The 13,484-nt window shown below is 39.6% G+C and overlaps 1 pseudogene; it reads right to left on the bottom strand.

Moving 5' to 3' along the window:
• Positions 1-12,875: 12,875 nt before the first annotated feature.
• LOC133765843 (large ribosomal subunit protein eL32-like) lies at positions 12,876-13,281 on the bottom strand (annotated as a pseudogene).
• Positions 13,282-13,484: the final 203 nt, after the last annotated feature.

Here is a 13,484-nt window from a genome sequence, read left to right on the forward strand (position 1 = left end):
ACAGGTAGTGACTTAACCCACTTAACCCACTGTACTACAATGTCAGCCCCCGTTATTTCCTTTTTAGAAAAATTCCCTTATAAACTTTGCTGTCCCCAATTCCTCTTCTTCTGTTACCCTTTAAAACCACCTGAGACAGGAGATTCAGATGTCACTTGGGACGCCTGTATGCTAGAGCAGAAAGCTGAGTTTTAGTTCTAGCTTCTAGATTTCCAATCCAGATTCCTGCTGGTGTGCACCCTGTGAGGCAGCAGATAGATGATGGTTCAAGTACTTGGGTCCCTGCCACCCACATGGCCTGTTCTAGTTTTGACTGTTGAGAGCATTTGAGGACTGAACTAACAGAAGAGCTCTCTGTGCCTCTCGGTATCACTGCCTTTCAAATAAATAATGAAAATAAGTAAAATGGAAAAATTAAAACAAAGTAAAACCACTGAATTTACTTTTTCCCCAAATCCTATATGAAAATTGCTTTTGTCAAGTTCTTCAGTGACTTCCAGTGTTAAATCCAGTAATCAGTGCACAAAATTAAGTTCACCTGATTTGTCAGCCACATTAAACACAGTTCATCGCTCATTAGCTAAATGGTGAGGTTATTACAACTGCCTAACAAAGAAGCAATGTGATTTGCTTTGCAGAAACCTCAAGAGACTCTGAACCTGGTAGTACTTGATGCCCCTAAAAATGGGAGGTGAATGTAAGGCTAAAAATAGAAAAATGCATTAAAAATCTAAGCTACCCATCTACCTGCCATACAGAAAGGCAATGATTCCAAGTCCAGTCTAAAATGAGAAAAAATCTTCCATATATTTTTCATGACTATTTCCATGAATATTTTCAAAAACAATTTTTAGAATATTACCATGGAGTAGTGTAGAATTGGCTAAACAGCTTAGTCCAAAAATTAATGAAAATGACAAGTCTGCATGCAAAGACAAACTATTTAATGACTAAATTTTTTAATTGGTTCTAGGCTGAAACCTTTGTATAACACGTTTCAGCCTGGAGAAAAAAAATTTTATGCTACAGTTATGAACCTCTGATAATAGAAGATTTAATGGAATTTCAAATAGGCCATTAATTGTAACATGCCAATATAATAACAAGAAGATTAAAATACGTCTAAACCACACAAGTTCAATACAGCTTAAGTACTTTATTTGAAATTAAACTTTCCCAAGTATATATTTTGATATAAAATCTTGAAAGTTTAAATATTGATACAGATAGGAAAAGTTTTTGTGGTAAATTTACATTAAGTATGCCTGAATACCCTACTCTTTACAATTTTACGACTTCACAACCACATGAATTAGAAATTAGATCAAGCATAAAATAAATTGTGGATAAGACAGTCACAATATATGGATATTTCTAATTTCTTTTAGAAAGAAATTTTTGTGGAAATGTAATTTTTCAGGGTAGATTGAGATGTTTGTGACTAATTTCTTTCCCACAAAATAGGATTAAGAAAACAGGAAAAATCAAATATAGTGTTGTTATTTTGTGTATTGAGTATAAGCCTTTAGAAAAACAGAGTACAAAAAGGGAATTCATTCTGTGTTTGCGAGATAAAGGAAAGAATGTGGATGGTAATAGCTATTGTGCTGTTTTTCTTAGGGTGGTGCAGTGGTGTTGGCAAGAAGATATAGATTCCAGCTGTATTTGGAGTTGGTGTTAAAAAGATATCCGGGTGGGTTGAATGTGGGAGGTGAGAAAAGGGAGGAATTAAAGATGACGAACAAGTTTCTGGTTTGAGCAACTGATAAAATGATGGTGCTATTTACCAAAAGAAGATAGGAGTGGGGCAAATAGGTTCTCAGGGTGTGGAATCACAAGTTCTATTTGGGAATTCCTAAGTTTGAGATGCATGTGAGTCAGCCAACAGGTGAAATCAAGTAGGCTGTTGAATATCTTAGTCTTGAGTCATCTCACTAAATTAAGGCTATTAGCTTCAGTTGTTTAGGTTCAAGATTACATGAGCACCAAGTGGTCGCCCTGAAAACTGGTGTGATGCAATAGGAAAAGTCCAGCAGGAAAGCAAAGAAATCTACATTCTTTTTCCTTCCGTTTCACTACCTAAATGCAAGAATTACTGTGACTAAAATTCACATGATAGAAACTCCAAATTCAGAAAACTAGTCAAGTTCCAGCTGCATCTTTTACTGCATAAATTCAGAAAAGGTATTTAAGCTCTCTATACCTCAATTTCCTCATTTATAAAAGGGGAATATCATTATAACATTTTTCCAAATTGTATCTGAGAAGATCCTTTGTTCAAAACAATAGCATGTAGAAATTCGGTACGTAACAGATAACAGACAAAACCAATATAACTGGAAGATAGGACCTGGATCTCCACCAACCTAGTGAAATTGGAATTTTGGGTACCATATGATATCACTGTATGCTTACTAATAAATTCCCAATATTAATAAGCCTGTATGGGTTCTTGCCTAATATTCAGAGAAGAATTCTGAAATACCGCATAAATGAACGAGGCAGCTGATTCATTTTTAAGCTTTTATTCAGTGTGAAAGATGCATAGGAGAGTGAGGGCCCTATCTATAGTAGAGAGGTAAATCTGGGTTCATACCGAGTACCAGGAACCAGCCACCTGGAGGAGCATTTAGGCCAGGAAGCATGGGGCGGGTGGCCCAAAGGCCACATGCCCTGGAGGCACAGGGCCACGAAGGCCCCTACTGGCAGAAGGCCAAGGAAAGGAGAGGGTGGGCACACTGTGTCCCAGGCTTTTAATCCACTTCCAAAGGGGAGTGGTTAATTAACCTGATTGGCTGGTGGGTGCTCAGATGTGGCCAGGTAGGAGCATGAGGTTACCCAGGGGTGTGGTGAAGGCGTGGTCTTCCAGCTCACAAACTTGATCAATTTTATTCTATATGCCTGCCTACAACATTAGCACATGCCCTCCCTTTTAAAGAAGCCATTAAGAAATTATCAGGCCTTCTGAGACTCTTTTCTGCAAACAACCAGACTAGGTAAACTTTGAAAAATGAGAGAGAAAGTAAAAATGTTTTCAGATCTACAAGCCATAAAGAGCCCAGCGCCATAGACCCTTAGTAAAATGACTACATGTTTTGGCAGTTAGAAGAGCGAGGCTGGGAGTTCAGCCCATGTTACTTTCCATGTTACTGGAAAGATGCTCCTCTCCACTCCTTTTGTTCCATCCCATGTAGGATTCCCTCCCCTTGTACCACAGTCCAGGTCTCTGTCCTCCTTCCCCTCACCTCAGCTCATTGAGTCCTCTTCAAGGAAGACAGACTTAATCTGGCTGGAAAATTTGAGAGGAGAGAATAGATTAAAGTAGGCTGGATCCTTCCTCTCCCCTCTGCTTAGGAGCCAAGTCGCCCTCAGGGGAAGTACCTTATCCTGTGCTCCTCCATGTGGTATTAGCAGGGTGTATTGGGACCAAGTGTGGTAGGCGTGACCTCATCCATCCAGCACTGCCTGTGACCTGATTAGTATAACCACCTAATTCTGGGAACTGCTCTCAGGAGGCCCACTTGTCCAGCAGTGGCAAATCTTTCTAATTTCAGCTCTATTGTTAGCAAAGGTCACAGTTTGGCCCCCACAGGCCTTACATTTTTCTTATTTCTCAGTTGATTCCCCAACAGTTAAGGAAAAAAGAATCAGTGAACTCAAAAGTAAATCAAATACTTTGGCATATTCCTGAGATTAGAAGTTTCTAGATTACAAAAACAATTTATTCATCATGCCCTATAAAGAGTCAAAGCCTAATAGGAAATGAAATAGTTTTGCACATGGCAAAACTTAGTATATTTGATTACTTTCTTACATGAGGTCAGTGTACAAGAGAATACTGAAAATGGGGATCTGGCTAGAAAGAGAAGATTGCAGTTTCTTAAGGTCCAAGGCACCTGGTTCTATAACTTTGTGTATGGCTGTATCAAATGATGATGTCATGTTTTCCCAACCTATTGCTTAATTTTAAACAGCTGGTTGGTTTGCTCAGTAAGATTTCATTAAGTCAAGCAAGTCTTGAAAGGTATTTGGGATCCTTATCAGTGTTTCAAAGATGCTTTATAACTTTCCTTTTAAGGAAAAGAATGAGGTAATGTTTTTCTGACTTCCAAAGTTTACATTTTTATGATATATCCACAATACATTATTTAGTGTTTTGAAAGGTAAACTATTGTTAGTCACAGATGGATGGCTTGAAAATGAAAATTTGTGGCTATAGAGTAGGGACATTGGGCATTCACTAACTCAGCCCAATTGTAGATTTTGATACAAACCAATAACATTTCCCCGCCCCCCCAAGACAAATTTTTAGTAATGTTAAAATATGTCAAGTGACTATGATATCTCTAAGCCATAATCTGATACTTGGTACCTTGACCTTGAATCCTGTCCTTTGTGTAATTCATCTGATGCTTCCATCAGATGTAAGGTAACTGATTTTGACCCTGAGATAAAGTTAATGATTTCTGCCACATTTAAGTTCCATGATAGTCCAACACTGTACTAAGCACTGCAATGAACAAGCAAGAAAGGGCACAGTCTGTGGTTCCAAAGATCTTTCAATCTGCTAGGAAGATCAAACAAGCAAAAAACAGTAGTAGGCCAGCACCGTGGCTTAACAGGCTAATCCTCCACCTTGCGGCGCCGGCACACTGGGTTCTAGTCCCGGTTGGGGTGCCGGATTCTATCCCGGTTGCCCCTCTTCCAGGCCAGCTCTCTGCTATGGCCCAGGAAGGCAGTGGAGGATGGCCCAAGTGCTTGGGCCCTGCACCCACATGGGAGACCAGGAGAAGGGCCTGGCTCCTGGCTTCAGATCAGCACTATGCGCTGGCCGCAGCGGCCATTGGAGGGTGAACCAATGGCAAAAAGGAAGACCTTTCTCTCTGTCTCTCTCTCTCACTATCCACTCTGCCTGTCCAAAAAAAAAAAAAAAAAAAACAAAAACAAAAAACAGTAGTAATGACACCCTCATCATATTCTAAGTGTTTTCCCTCCAACAGAAAATTCCCTGACATGCACTGTCCATGAGGCACTTTGTTGAAGAACCCCCCAAAAACAGAGGGATAACACACTCCACTAGCTACATAAAGCAGACAAATCTCCTGGGGCAGAAAATGTCATCATTATAGGCTGCCCTACCTCCAAGAAGGGTCACTTGACTTAAATCATTCATCTCTTTGTTGTCACTCTTTGTTTTCATGTGCTTTCTCTCACCCAAATGCTAAGTGCTCCCTCTGTTAAGCCCACTCATTTTACTCACCAAGTTATTTTGAAAAAAGTATGGGCTTAGCTATTTCCAAAGTCCAACTATTCTGCTCTCCACAGATCCCAAACATATAAAAAATATAAACATATAAAAAATTCACTCAGTAACAGAAGCTTTATCCAATCTAGTTGAAATAAGGACTTGTCTGCTTTTCTAAAAAGTAGGAGGTTCAAGCAATGAACTTCAGCTGTGGGTAGATCATGATCTTCAGGGATTTGACTTTCTTACTCTTGGTTTTCCTCTGGGCAAACCCTCCCAACAGGGTGGTAAAGATGACTAAATGAAACTCCAGGCTTACAAATGTAGAATCCTTACAGCTAATCTTAGTATCCTCTCTCCTCCACACCTGGCCAATTGTCAATTTCCTCACACTTTCAGCAAAATTCCAAGAATTGTTTCCAAAGGAAATACTAGGGGCCCCCTGGTGCTGTGGCTTAGAGTAAAGCCGCCACCTGCTGTGCCAGCATCAGCATCCCATATGGGCATCAGTTCTAGTCCCAGCTGCTCCACTTCCCATGCAGCTCTCTGCTGTGGCCTGGGAAAGCAGTGAAAGATGGCCGAAGCCCTGGACCCATGTGGGAGACCCAGAAGAAGCTCCTGGCTCCTGGCTTCACATTGGCACAGCTCCAGCCTTTGTGGCCAATTGGGAAGTGAACCAGAGGATAGAAGCGCTCTCTCTCTCTCACTCTCTCTCTGCCTCTCCTTTCTCTCTAACTCTGACTTTCAACTAAATAAATAAATCTTTTTTTTAAAAAAAGAAAGAAATACTAAGGGAAAAAATTGAATACCCACTTTACACAGAAACCCTACAATATTTTTACTAAAGAAAAACTAAATTAAAAAATAATGACCAAACTACAGTGACAAGAAACTGTAGCCTAATATTTTTTGTGGACTTCCCTCTGGAGCTAATGGAAATATAAGTGGAATTAAGCCAACTATTTCTTAGACCTTTTTACTGACTCATTTCTCATTGTACTGTTTAGAACTATTTCCTTCCAATTATTAATCATTTATTAAGGTTTTTGTTTCTAAGATGATGCTCATATTTTCAAGATGATGAGTAATTTCTTGGTTAGAATTCTTTTTTTTTTTTTTTGATTGATTGATTTATTTGAGAGGCAGAGTTACAGACAGAGGAAGAGACAGAGAGAGAGGTCTTCCATCCACTGGATCATTCCCCAAATGGCCACAACGGCCAGAGCTGGGCTGATCCAAAGCCAGGAGCCAGGAGTTTCTTCCAGGTCTCCCACGTAGGTACAGGAGACCTAGCACTTGGGCCATCTTCCACTGCCTTCCCAGGCCTTAACGGAGAGCTGGATCATAGGAGCAATACCTGGGACTCTATATGTGCCCATATGGGATGCCAGTGGCCTGCTAAGCCACAGTCTGAAACATAGATAGAGTGAAATAAGAGAAATCATGCACTGCCAGTGTTCTCATCACTTATAAACAGGGAATCACTATTAAATTGAGAGCTTAAGAAAAAAAAGAAAATTACTCCAATCTCTTTGAGTTTGTGTTTTATTTCCAAATTTTCACCCAAAGTCTTAGAAGACTTGTTAGGGGTATTTTTTGTGTTGAAAGAAGAAATATTTATTTGAAGTTCACCCTTCCCTCAGGGTGTTTTTAGATTTTGTTTGTTGTGTGTGTGTGTGTGTATGCCTTAGTCAAAGAGAACTTTTTTTATTTCTTACTTTAAAAAATTACAATACAGTCATAAAAATATTTTCTTTCTGCTTAGCTCTTTATTTTTTAAAGAAACTTGCCTTAGAAATTTATCTGATATTAACAGTTTCTTTCTATTGATGAAATTTAACTGATTTTTTAAATCTGCATTCTTCCTATTAAATACACTTAGAATTTATAAGAAAAAATAGAGTAATTTATTCCTTCAGAGTAAGATCAGAAACAAGACAAAAATGTTAACGATGTCAAACTAAATAACAGAGATTCACCAAATAGTTTATTTGGGAATAAGTAGAAGCATTGTAAATATGGAACATATGTGCCTCGGCTGACTAGGGGCATATCTGGGTAGGTTGAGGCAAGGGATATTTTTAAAGAAGAAAGAGAACATGTAATTTGTTTTGAAATAAAAAGAACATTGGTTACTGCGACTTACTGCTGGAGCTGGGATGAGTTCATTCAAGGCAACAGTTTATCAGGCAAGTGCTCTTGTATATCCGGTTTGCTTTTCTTGTGACTCATGTAACAAGCTGCAGTTTGGAAAGTCCTTGGCAATGTTCTTGTTACAGGTATATGTACATAAGCATACCTCAAGGAATTGCTGTAATAGTTCTTATCATATATATGTGTGTGTGAGAGCCCACCTTCACAACCTCCCAGCTTTATTTACTTTTTCTTAGGGCTTGACACCAGTGATTGCATTTTGATCTGACAGTTTTCACAACAACTATTAATATTTTTTAAATATTCATTTATTTATTTGAAAGTCAGAGTTACACAGAGAGAGAGGAGAGGCAGAGAGAGAGAAGTCTTCCATCCACTGGTTCACTCCCCAGATGGCCACAACAGCCAGAGCTGAGCTGATCGGAAGCCAAGAGCCAGGAGCTTCTTCCAGGTCTACCATGTAAGAGCAGGGGTCCAAGGACTTGGGCCATCTTCTACTACTTTCCCAGGCCATAGCAGAGAGCTGGGTCGGAAGTGGAGCAACCAAGACTTGAATCGGCACCCACATGGGTTGCCAGCACTGTAGGCGGCGGCTTTTACCAGCTATGCCACAGCGCCTACCCCCAACAACTATTAATATTATGTGGAGTGCAATGAATTCTTTCTGTTTTCTTATAGTTTTTAATAAAAGTTTATTTCATATTTTGCAAAATAAAATATTGGACTTCATTTGAGGATCCACAAGAAAGTTCAGTGATTTGAGACTGCATTTTGTAAAGAGTTTTCAAGCTTTAGAGTGAATCTAAGTTAAATATTAATTATTTTGCCTAATAAATCACTACAAATAGTATCATAAAATGACAACTATTTTATATACTTTGAAGATCGCTATTTAGGCAATTCGCAAGCAGGATGACTGTTTCTGCTCCATGGTGTCTGAAGCCTCACCTTTAGTGGCTTAAATATCTGAGAGTTGGCTCAAATGGTCCAACTGAGGCAATATGTCTGGATTCTGACTCTCAATTTGAGCTCCTCCTGTCATGAGAGTCTTAGGCTTCCAAAAGAAAGTGTTGCAAAGAAAACAAGCCTCCAAAGTACAAGTGCTTATTAAGTTTCAGCTTATGTCATGCTGGTTAATATTCAATTGGCCAAAGCAAATCACATGGTGAAGCCTAGACTGAGTGAGGGAAGGCAATTCACAAGGAATCTGAATCTCAGACTTCTCATTTTTGGCCCTGCAAGGTAATTTCACTTCTCTGAATATCAGTTTTTTCTTCTAAATATCAGTTTTTTCTTCATACCTTCTAAACTTGCCTTTTGAGTAAGTCTCTGTTATACAGTTGTGATGAGCATTGTTTTAAATCTGCTATTCAGTGGTTTTATTTGTTTTAGGTCCCCCATGAAAATTATGCATCCTTCCATATCATGATTATGCTGTTTTTCTATTTCCTTTGTTTGTCATCTTATCTTTTATTTTTATAGGCTTCTAATTTGGAAGTACACTTGCTGTTGAACCACTTGAAAGCATTTTGTTTGGTTTTCATGCAACCTCATCTTCACTTCACAGTTTAGAAAAATTATGGCCACAGAAGGTTAAATGAGTATTTGGGGCCATCCAATAGCTGAGACAAGACTAAGTCCAAAACTTCATTCTTTCCAGGCTTTAGAACTATTATCCATTAGAACTTTCATGAGCCTCTTATGAAATCTATGTGGACATTCCAGAAATATTATTGCTGCTATATTTCCACAATCTTACAATATATTGATTCACTGCCTAATAGTAGGAATTCACCCTAGTTAATGAAGCTTAATTTTCTTCAGATATCAAGCACAAACTTGTTATGAGATTAGTATGTATTTAGCATTGTATTCTTGCTGTAAAATGGCTTTTGTTTTCATTCAACTAAAATGAGGCTAACAAACTCACCAATGAACTAAAAAAGTATTAAAGGGAGACTCCTTAGAACACAAAGTTTTCTATTTTGAGTCTAATAAATTCCTTTCATTAAGAAAGATCAAGGTCTCCTACTGATTCTGGTGGGACCTTGGTATTTGCCTGTGGGTCACAAATGCCAATACACATGCATGCAAGTATGCATGTATTCACACATCAGTGGAAAGGGGTAAATATTTGACACCTACATGTTGATAAAAAATGTTAAATTCTGTATAAACCCTTAGAAAGCACACAGATTGACGAGTGCAAGATCTTACGTGTGAATTGAGATCTTCAGGTGCACAATGAAAGCTAGCACTGACAAACTTGAAATCTACAAAAGGAATATTGAAAGGATATGAGTGGCTCAAAGATCAAAGGAGTAACTACAGAAATGTGCTCAAAAAAGTGACCAGAAAACAACCAGGCCACTCCTGTGAAAATGAATTGGCTGTGGTTTTCCTATCTTTATATAACTCTAATCTTGGGCAGGAACATGTGGTTGGTTAATTTCCTCACCCCTTAGCCAGGTGAAGGGGGAACTTTGATAATGAGAACTGCAAAGAGTGGGCAGGAAGTAATTCCTGAAAGGTGCCATAAACAAAAGAAAGAGAAGGAAACTAGACTGCTAAAAATTAAATTAAATTAAATGCCAATGTCTTGTTTAGATTTCACACATTTCATAGGTGGAAAGATATGCCTCAGGTAAATCCAATAAGTTAAGCTGATTTAAGATTATCTCATTTAAATATTACAGAGACTTTTTCTAGAAAATCTTTAGTATATCAAGTTAGATGTAATTTTATGTTATTTTTGTATGTTACTTATAGTTACCTGTTTTATTGTTATTAAGCCAGTTATTTAAAAACATAAGCAGCACAATATAGTTCATTCTAAACTACAGTTTCTTTCATCACATAATTACATTAGAAAACACTAAGCCTTCTGCTACAATGAGATAATACAATTCCTACATGTTCAAAGACACATGGCAAACAATGCCTAAAAGAGGAATGTTATCTTACAGTAAAATATGCATACCTCTGAGGGCTTTGTTTCACCACTTGGAATGTGCTTTTGGAACTCTGACAGAGATGTACATATAGGAATGCCATTGACAGATAAACCATATCCTACCAAATATCCAGAGAAATATGATAGTAAGAATTCAAAAGGTGGTGAGTACATTTTTAAAAACACACATGGAAACTGTTTTGCAAACTGCCTTATATGTTTTCAAAGTAAGATATATAGTAGAATTAAGCATTGGACTTCTACAAATCATTTTAAAGGAGGAGTAGGAATAGGGAGGCCAGCGTTGTGGTGTAGTGAGTTAGGCAGCCACATGTGACACTGCATCCCATATGGGCACTTGTACAAGTCCTGACTGCCCCACTTCCAATTCAGTTCCCTGCTAATGTGCCTGAGACAGCAGCAAAAGATGGCTCAAGTCTTTGGGCTTCTGCTATCCATGTGGGAGATTCCAAAGAAGTTCTTGGCTTCAACTTGGTCCAGTCCCTGCCGTTGCAGCCATTTGAGGAGTGATTCAGTGGATGGAATAATAGCTCTCTCATTCTCTCTCTCTCTCTCTCTCTCTCTCTCTGTAATTATGCCTTTCTAATAATTTTTTTTTTCACTTATGGAAGCTAAGCAAGACTTTCATATCCTCCTAAGCTCTCAGCCAGAATAAATAGATATAATAAAGAAAACATTAAATTAGATCTTTCAGTAAAATAAAAATACGAAAATCTAAAAGCAACTGTTTCTCCTAAAATGGTTTTCACACAGAGGGTGGCATATTGGGAATGGTGGCAGCTATGAATAAACTATTAGCCAAGAAATTCAGAGAAAAAATGAGAATAAATCTGTAACAATGATTTCACCAATTATACATATTGTGTTGAAATGCTTAAAATATTAAAAACTGGTCGAAGTGTAACTCTTCTTGAAGGGATTAATGCTGGATCTGGGAGTGAGTCAGGTCTCTTAGGACTGGGTTTGTTCCTTTGAGTTGGATTTATTATAAAAGAGTGAGCCTGTCAGCACTGTGGTATATCTGGTAAAGCCACCGCCTGCAGTGCCCGCATCTCATATGGGTGCCGATTCAAGTCCAGGCTGCTCTATTTCTGATCCAGCTCTCTGCTATAACCTGGGAAAGCAGCAAAAGATGGCCCAAGTCCTGGGGCTCCTGCAGCCATGTGGTAGACCCAGAGGAAGCTCCTGGCTCCTGGCTTCAGATCTGCCCAGCTCTGGCCATTGTAGCCATTTGGAGAATGAACCAGCAGAAGTAAGACTTCTCTCCTTCTCTCTCTTCCTCTGCCTCTCTGTAACTCTACCTTTCAAATAAATAAATAAATCTTTAGGGAAAAAAAAGGAGCTGGAATGATTGGTATTTAAGGGTTTGCCCTTAACGTTGTTCAAGAATGAGGTATTGAGATGTGATTCTGGAAGTTCTTTGGCAAAGAAGATAGTTTTTCTTTTTTTTTTTTCTTTTTTTTTTTTCTTTTTTTTTTTCTTTTTTTTTTTTCAAGGACTTGGATTTTTATTTATTTGAGATGCAAAGTTACAGAGAGAGAAAGAAAGAGACAAAGAGAGAGAATTCGCTCATTCACTCCCCAAATGAACACAACGGCCAGGGCTGTGCCAGACCAGAGCCAGGATCCCAAGCTTGCTCCAGGTCTCCCACATGGATGCAGGGGCCCACGGATCTGGACCATCCTCCACTGCCTTTCCAGGTGCACCAGCAAGGAGCTGGATGAGAAGTGGAGCAGCCAGGTCTCGAACTGAGATGCTGGCACTATAGGCTGTGGCTTTGAAAAACCCAAGGGACCCTTACTCTGGTGTTTGGTGTGCTTTATGGCGAGTGTGGCTAAGAGCTAATTGCAGATCTCTTGCTTCTGTACACATCAGCTTTGCTTGCTAACCCTTGGGGGTAAAAATGTTTAATTAAAAACAAGGAACTAGGCCTGAGAACAAGAAACAGGGCCCGATCTCAGGCAGGTTTCACAGACGCCCTTCCCAGATGTTCCACCGAGATTAGCGGGCAGAGCATTCCGTGGGTATTCCGAGAAAATAGCCCCCTTACCCCCGCCCAGGGCAGCCACTCCCCATCTAAAAGGACCCAATGAGTACCCATGGTAACCTTTAAACTAGCAAATCAAGCCAAACCCCGCAAAATATGTTAATCCTGTGGTTTTTGCCTTTAAAAGATGCTCGTAACTGCTGCTCGGGGCTTCTCTTCGCCTCTGGTGACAGGGAGCCCGTTTGTGCAAATGCCTAAAAAATCCTCTTGCTTTTGCATCTACCGGTCTGGAGTTTGGGTCTTTGGTGACCACCCAAGTGCATTGGATTCCCAAACTTGGGGTCCATCAGCTTTACCTGCTACACCACAGCATCAGCCCCAGAAGACAGTTGTTCACAAAGGTGGACAAGGATTCTGTGGGAACACCTAGAGTTATTGTGGGTTTTTGTTTTTGTTTTTGTTTTGCGGTTTTCAAGGTTTTATTTAAACACAAATAAAATGCGCACCCAAGCCACCTACTCATTTTCTTCACTGCACAGCCTGGCATTGGGGTTGGTGATCCTGATGGCCAGCTGGGCCGCTCTCTCCACAATAGCTGCGGTTCTTGGAGGAGACATTGTGAGCAATCTCTGCACAGTAGGATTTGTTGCACATCAGCAGCACCTCCAGCTCCTTGACGTTGTGGACCAGGAACTTCCGGAAGCCGCTGGGCAGTATGTGCTTGGTCTTCTTGTTGCTCCCGTAACCAATGTTGGGCATCAAGATCTGGCCCTTGAATCTCCTCTGCACCCTGTTGTCAATACCTCTGGGTTTCCGCCAGTTACACTTAATCTTGACATAGCAGTCTGACTGGTGGCGGATGAACTTCTTGGTCCTCTTTTTGACAATCTTAGGCTTCACCAGGGGTCTGAAGGCGGCCATACACCTAGAGTTTTTTTAGAACTTAGAGAACTTAGAATTAAAGAGACCTTAGAGATCACTCAGTCCATATAACCGGTTCTGTTATTGTCATTTAATGTAGTTTATGTGTCTCATTCACATTCAAAGTTAGTAGCCATCCTAGTCATACAGACTCTAAATCACTACTGCATTACCCACAGTAGAGAGGAAACTTTCATAAAAAT

The sequence above is a fragment of the Lepus europaeus genome, chromosome 1, assembly GCF_033115175.1.
Source record: "Lepus europaeus isolate LE1 chromosome 1, mLepTim1.pri, whole genome shotgun sequence".
Classification (NCBI taxonomy): Eukaryota; Metazoa; Chordata; class Mammalia; order Lagomorpha; family Leporidae; genus Lepus; species Lepus europaeus.